This window comes from Galeopterus variegatus, unplaced genomic scaffold (genome assembly GCF_000696425.1).
Source record: "Galeopterus variegatus unplaced genomic scaffold, G_variegatus-3.0.2 Scaffold1053, whole genome shotgun sequence".
Classification (NCBI taxonomy): Eukaryota; Metazoa; Chordata; class Mammalia; order Dermoptera; family Cynocephalidae; genus Galeopterus; species Galeopterus variegatus.
In genome coordinates, this window is record NW_007727164.1 from 346,024 (window position 1) to 353,582 (window position 7,559).

Consider the following 7,559-nt stretch of genomic DNA (forward strand, 5'->3'; position numbering starts at 1 on the left):
ACACACACACACACACAAAACCGGGAGGGGGGGGAGAAGACATAACAATTGCAATTCCTTGAAGTTGATAGACAAGCAAACAGAAAGGAAATTGTTGGGAGGGAGTGGGGAGAGGGAGAGGGAGGTTTCAGTAATGGGCCACAATAATCAACCACATTGTATATCGACAAAATAAAATAAGATAAAATTAAATTAGGAAAAAAAAAACTACTGTACACAAATTAAAATGCAAGTAACAAATTAGGGAAAATGTTTTCAGTATATATGACAAAGTATACAAAACCATTAGTAAATAGACTTTATGAAGTTGTAGAAAAAGATAAACAACTTAGAAAAATAAGCAAATGTTCTTTATAAAAAGAGACATGCAGATGACTATTAAGTATACAAAACAATAATCAGATTCATTAATAATTAAAGAAATAGGGCCAGCCCGGTGGCGCACTGGATAAGTGTGCCGCTTGGGAAGCGCGGCGGCGCTCCCGCCCGAGGGTTCGGATCCCACATACAGACTGGTTCCCGCTCACTGGCTGAGCGAGGCGCGGGGGCAACGCCGAGGGTTGCAATCCCGTTGCCAGTCCCCGGTCCGGTGCGGGGGCAACACTGAGGGTTGCGATCCGTTGCCGGACACGGAAAAAGACAAAAGACAAAAAAAAAATAATAATAATTAAAGAAATAGGAGTTAAAACAAGAACCATTGAACCTGGTAAATGAAAAATAAGGGAAGAAGTTAAAAATGGTAGAATTTCATAAACTTTCACAGACTGCTTATAAGCATGTAAATTTGCATGAACTTTTTGGTGGATGATTTGGCGATTTGTTTCAAAAGTCCTACAATGAGTCATAATCTTTTACCACCAAGACTTCTGAGAATTTATTTTAAGGAAATAATAAAAATTACTTACAAAGAACTAGAGAAAAAATATTTATCATAGAGTTATTTTTTTTTTTGGTGGTTGGCCAGTACGCTAGTACATGGATTGAACCCTGGACCTTGTATGGAGTTATTTTTAACAATGAAAAACTAAGATGAATTTAAATGAGATTGAACAATGATTGTCAATAGGCAATTGATCAAGTGTATTATGATACATTTATATAAACACTTAATATGCAGGATTGAAATCTGATATAGAAGAATAATTAAGGACATGAGAAATTAGTCACAATATACTGTATTGTACAGGGAAAAAGCAGTTTATAATGCCATATGCAACATGATTATATTTTATAAAATATATGCTTTATATATAAAATATATGTTGTTGGGAAATTAGAATTATTTAATCAGGCCCCCTCACCTGCCCATCCAGTTGGGGGTGGTGCGGCACATTCTTTGTAAGCAAATTGTGTGTGGGGGTGGAGTTAGTGCGCATATGTGGCGCTGCGACTTGGCTGAGGACTGCCCCAGGCGTCCACCCACACGGCCATGCTCGCCAACCCACAGCTTCCAAGGACCTATTTACTGGTTACTTAGCTCACAGACCTGCATGTGAGGGGTTTGGGGACCCAGCTGGCATGTGAAGGGTTTGTGACCCAATCTGGACAACGGGCTTGAGGGGTCTGTGAGCTCCAGACCCAGCCCTAGCTCGACAATTGGCCCAGTCGGCAGGATTATGGGCAGGTGAAAGAGCTCGACATGTGTGTGTACATCTATATCTATATCTGTATATCTATATCTAGAAAAGTATTCTTCTAGTTGATATATTATGGATAATTTTTTATTTTATTCCATGAGTTTTTCTGAACTTAAAAAACGTATGAAACAATATGTTTCTTACATAAATTAGACATTTTATATTTGCAGTTAGAAATACTTAAAATAATTTAAAAATTTGCATACTGTTATTTAATATTATCAGACCCTTCAACTATGTCTGGCTACTGAAGTAACTCTATCATTAAATAAGTGTAACGATATCTTAAAAATGTAACACTCAAACATTAATTGAAAGGCATACATATTTTATTGTTAAATACATATTCCTTCTTCAACAAAATGAAATGTCATCCTGAGTCACCCTGGGTCACTCAGGGTCACAGTTAGCTTTGTACTGATATTTGACCATGTCTTGTAGAACTGCATGACTTCATCCACTTTTGTAACTATGTGCAGCTATGCTTTATATGTTGGATCAAGGAAACTCCTAGGACAAGAATTAAAACAGGGTCAGGTGTTTTGGTAGGAATTCATGGGGACAGGATCATATCACAAAAGAGAAATGAAGAACCTGACAGAGAACTCACAATACAGGAAGGAGTCTGGTAGGATGAACCAGCCAAATGAGCAGGTCAGAGATGGGCCATGGGACAGAAACAGTGTGGTAGCTTGAACCTGAACCCTTCCAATCTAGCTATCTTGGCGATGAAGAGGAGAAAAAGAGCTGAGTGTATAGAGGAACTTGCTATCTGAGCAAATTCTATAATTCTCACAGGTCTAAATACTCTTCTGTGGTACTTCTCACCTTGCCCTACCCCTAGCAGAGCGCAATGTATAGGGAGGAGTTGTTCTCATTTGCAAGAGACTGTCACCATGAGGACTGAGAGAATGCACAATGGCCAGGTGAAGCAGCAGGCAGCTGGTCTCTGGTGAGGGCACAGGACTTCCTGGAGATAAGAACGGATCAGAGGAGACTGGATCAGTTGATCAGTGAGGCAAGGGCTGGGGAGGGGTGGCAGCCTAGAATCATTCATGAGTGATGCCAGACACTTTGGAAATCCAGATGTATTTTGAAGGGGTTACATGGGACTGCAGTCCTAGCATGAGTAGGTAGATTTATTTAACTATTGAGATTTGGATGTTCATGTTAATGTCAGCTAATTTTTAGCCTCATGCTGGAGAAGTTTTAGAACATTAAGATTACCCATGATATTCTCTTTTTCGAAATTTATTTAGGTGTGTTGCTTTCTTTTTGGATAAGTCTGAGTAGTTAATAAACAAGTCTGATGCTTATAAAAGTTTTATTCATTCATTAAACAACTATTCATTGAGCAACCTCTATGCACTTGGGAATACAAAAACTTTAAAACACAGTCCCTGCCTTCGAGTAGCATAAAGTCAAATATGGGAAACAGAAAATGTAGTAAAAGAGATAGTCAGGGCAAACACAGGGTGTATTAGAGCCCACAGGTGGGGCACCTAACCCAGGTGGAAGGGTAAGATCAGGCACTGTTCTTCAGAGGAGGTCACTGACAGTTCTGGCTGCCATAGCTATGGTCCCCTGTAACAGCAATAGGCCACTTCAGCTTACTGATATGAACAAACCACATTTTATTACTGCTAAATGGTACTGAGAATGAGTTAAGGTTAGAGATAATCAGCAAACTAATATAGAGCTTAAAAATCCCTGTAGGATTTTTTTTTTTTTTTGAAGAACTTGACAGAACCAATACATGCTAAAAATCAATTAAGGGACTGCCTGATTAGCTAAGTTTGTAGAGCGTGTTGCTGATAACACCAAGGTCAAGGGTTCAGATCCCTGTACTGTCCTAGCTGCCAAAAAAAAGGTAAATGTCAGTTAAATAGATAAATTTGTAGGTATTTGTTTTATGAACACAGAAAAGAACCAGGTTTCCCAATGCCTTCAGGCTAATGTAATGTTCAGCCTCATTAGCATGACTCATGAGGGCCTTGATAATCTGGCCCACACTTTCTCCCCATCCTTACGTCCTGCCCATTCCCTCCTGACTATCAGCACACCGCCCTTTCTCCTCCCACATGATGCTATACACTGCCAAGATAACTGGATTGGGAGGATTTAGTTTCACACCACCACACTGTTCCTGTACCCCAGTCCCCCACTGATATTGTGAAGAGCACAAGCCAGAATGCCACACAGCGTAGATTTGTCTGCTTCTTTCCTCAAGATATTTCACTTGTTCCTTTAGCTCCTGTATTTCTGGCAAACTGGAAGTTAGGTTTAAAGGCTTACCAGCTTTGGGTGAAACATTTTTCACAAGAAGACTTTATAGGTGGTGCTACAGCCTTCACAGGACGCACAGATTGTCCCACCATTATCATGTGTGAAAGGTAGTGACAATCATGTTTTTTTTTTTTTGTTTTTTGTTTTAAAAGATGACTGGTAAGGGGATCTTAACCCTTGACTTGGTGTTGTCAGCACCACGCTCACCCAGTGAGCCAACCGGCCATCCCTATATGGGATCCGAACCCGGAGCCTTGGTGCTATCAGCACCACACTCTCCCGAGTGAGCCACGGGCCGGCCCGACAATCATGTTTCTTTACACTGTTTAAGATATGTTCTCTCCTCAGCAACTGGCAAGTGCTTTGTGGGGTAGTATTTTGGCAACTTATAAATATCTTGTTCCCCATTAACATTTCATGTAATGATTTTGGCACATATTGACGATATTGGAATGAAACAGTGATCAATTGTGGTGGCAAAATGGTAATTTTCTAATTTTTTCATGTTTTCTACATTTATTATCAGACATTCTTCTATTAAAACCAGCTTTCCTTTACTACTGCTTCTCCTAAAATGGCACGGTAATACTCAGTTCTTTCCTTTTAATAACCAATTCTCAGAGTAAGGAGACTAAGGAGTTGGTGTAATCGTCACTTTCAATGGTGGTTCATTAGTTTTTCTTGCTCTCATTTTTTGAGTGTCATTATGAACTCATGGATTTTATATATTTAATATGTTATGACAGTTACAATTATTATTCTTTTTTGATGTCAAATTGTCTCCCATTTGCTCAGCGAAATCTGTTTCAAGCTACTTACTGTGTTTTTTTTTTTGTCCTTTTTGAGACCAGCCACACCGTGCTCAGCCAGTGAGCGCTGTGAGCGCACCTGTCATCCCTATATAGGATCCGAACCCGCAGTGGGAGCACTGCTGTGCTCCCAGCGCCGTACTCTCCCGAGTGCACCACAGGCTCAGCCCTACTTACTGTGTTTTTGATAGTCCCCATTTGTCTTTGCTTTTTGGCACAATAAGGTGTGTAAGATTTACCTTGTACTTCCCTTGCCCCAGTCATTTCTCAAAGCTCTGTGAAAAACCTCTTTTTCAGGACTTGGGTAACTCAAATTTTCCTTTACATGAGAGATACTGGGTAAGACTTTATGTTCATAATACTGGTGGTGGAGAATAGGTGGCATTTGGGCTGATATCTCTGTTTGACACAGAGTAAAACTTTCATATTTCTCTTGATACATATTGTTGGGGAAGGAAAAAACTGTTCCCCTACCTCTTAGTTCAGTAGCTGGAGCATGGGGATTAAACTGACAAAAGACATATGAACAGGAGTAAAGATTTATTATGAATGCACATAGGAGCTGCACAGGAAAGAAGAGAAAAACCCAAAGAGGCAGTTAGACCTGGTGGCTTATACACCATTTTAACAAAGGGTGATAAACTGTGACAAGACTAGACAAAGGAAAAGAGGTTTGGGCTTCTGGTGGTGGTGGAGTAAATTGTCGAAGGTGCCTCGGAAATATATGGTAAGAAATGGTTGTTTAGAAAGGTTTGTTATGCAGATCATCCTCCTCTTCCTGGTATGGGAGAGCAGCACGCCTTTAAAAATGGAAATTTATGTCACCTTTACAATGGGAAATTTATACTCTGCTTTTAGACTGAAAGGAAGAGGGCAGAGAGTTCTTCCTGTGTTTGCAGTTTCTCAGTTGCCTTCAGCTCAAAATGATCCATGACAAAGTGGCATATTTTGGGGTGGAATATTCTGATCCTCTTCAATATTAACGTGGGTTACTTCTTTCCAGCTTTTATTTCGTTACTTATTGCAGTTCCTTATGTTTCTTTTTTTCTGCTGTTAGATGATCAGCTCTTTTAAAAAACAGAACTGTCTTACCTGCACAACCTCAGCAGGAAGCTCAGGCATTAAATAAATATTTATTATAAATTAGGGGGAACCTGTCTACTGCTGTACAAGCCCACAAATGCTATGGGTTTGAAAACCAGATGCTTGATTTGCTAGAATTATTTTAAAATCAGAATAATTAGCTCCAGGGCCGGCCCGGTGGCACACTCGGTAGAGTGCGGCACTTGGGAGTGTGGTGGCGCTCCCGCCGAGGGTTCGGATCCCATATAGAGACCGGTCCGCTCACTGATTGAGCGCAGTGCGGGCGCGACACCAAGGGTTGCGATCCCCTGCTGTTAGATGATCAGCTCTTTTAAAAAACAGAACTGTCTTACCTGCACAACCTCAGCAGGAAGCTCAGGCATTAAATAAATATTTATTATAAATTAGGGGGAACCTGTCTACTGCTGTACAAGCCCACAAATGCTATGGGTTTGAAAACCAGATGCTTGATTTGCTAGAATTATTTTAAAATCAGAATAATTAGCTCCAGGGCCGGCCCGGTGGCACACTCGGTAGAGTGCGGCACTTGGGAGTGTGGTGGCGCTCCCGCCGAGGGTTCGGATCCCATATAGAGACCAGTCCGCTCACTGGTTGAGCGCGGTGCGGGCACGACACCGAGGGTTGCGATCCTGTTACCGGTCACAAAAAAAGACAAAAAGGAAAAAAAAAAAGAATAATTAGCTCCATAACTTTTAGTGTATGGCCTTTACGTCAACTATTGTGGTTGTGCGGCAGTCTTCGGTTTCAACCCCAATCTAGGATGCATTCAAGTGTTATTTGCAAAAATGCCTAGATTAATTTGTTGAGGGATACACCTAATTTTCTTGTCCCCCGATTACTTTGCACTAACAAAACAAAATCAAACCAAACCAGTAGTATTATGTTCCAAGTTGAAAAGGTTTTTAGATTTTATCATTTTTTAAACTAAGTAAATTGTTTTTTCTCCCATTTTACTCACTTCAGTACCATAATCTGCAGTAGCTGGTTTCCATTTAATTTCTAGACTTAAAACTGATAAAATCTACTCTGACCAGGTCAGCTAAAATACAGTGCCTTGGGAGATTTGGGATAAGCCAGCAGTTATGTCCATCTGTCCTGAAAAATGTTACTTTAAGACCATTTTACTTAGACCATTTTTTTAAGTAGCCATAATAAAGCCAGAAAGCCGTAAAGATTAGGAGGGCTGTCCTTCTACCTCTCTCCTTTGATTTCTCCCCCTTCTTGTGATTGTAAAATGCTAAGCTCTGCTGGCCCTTTGTGGAACACATTTTCAGAGCTATTTGATCTATGTGTCTCTCCACTTGCCATCATCTTATTAGCTCAATAAATCCTTGCTGTATGTATTTGGCCTCACTTTCTTTTTAGGTCAGCAAAACCATTGCTAAAAATTCAAAACTGTCACAATTTCCTTTTTTTTTAAGGGAAGCTAAATAAAATATCTTATTATACTGATGTACAAGCCCTCGTACATCTCGCTCCTCCCAAATATTTTGCCACCAGAACTCCTGTTTTCAAAGCTCATTGCAAAGCTACACACCGGGGTTCTCAGAAGACACCGGGCCAGGGAATGTTTCCAGGCCCGTCCCAATCTCGCCCCTCCAAGCGTGGGACGGGAAAGGCCGCGCCACAGGAAATAGCTGAGGGCTGCCAAAGGCCGCGGGCGGCCGCGGGCCGGGGAGGGCAGGCGGGCGGGGAGCCAGCGGGGACGCGGCATCGCGCTGCG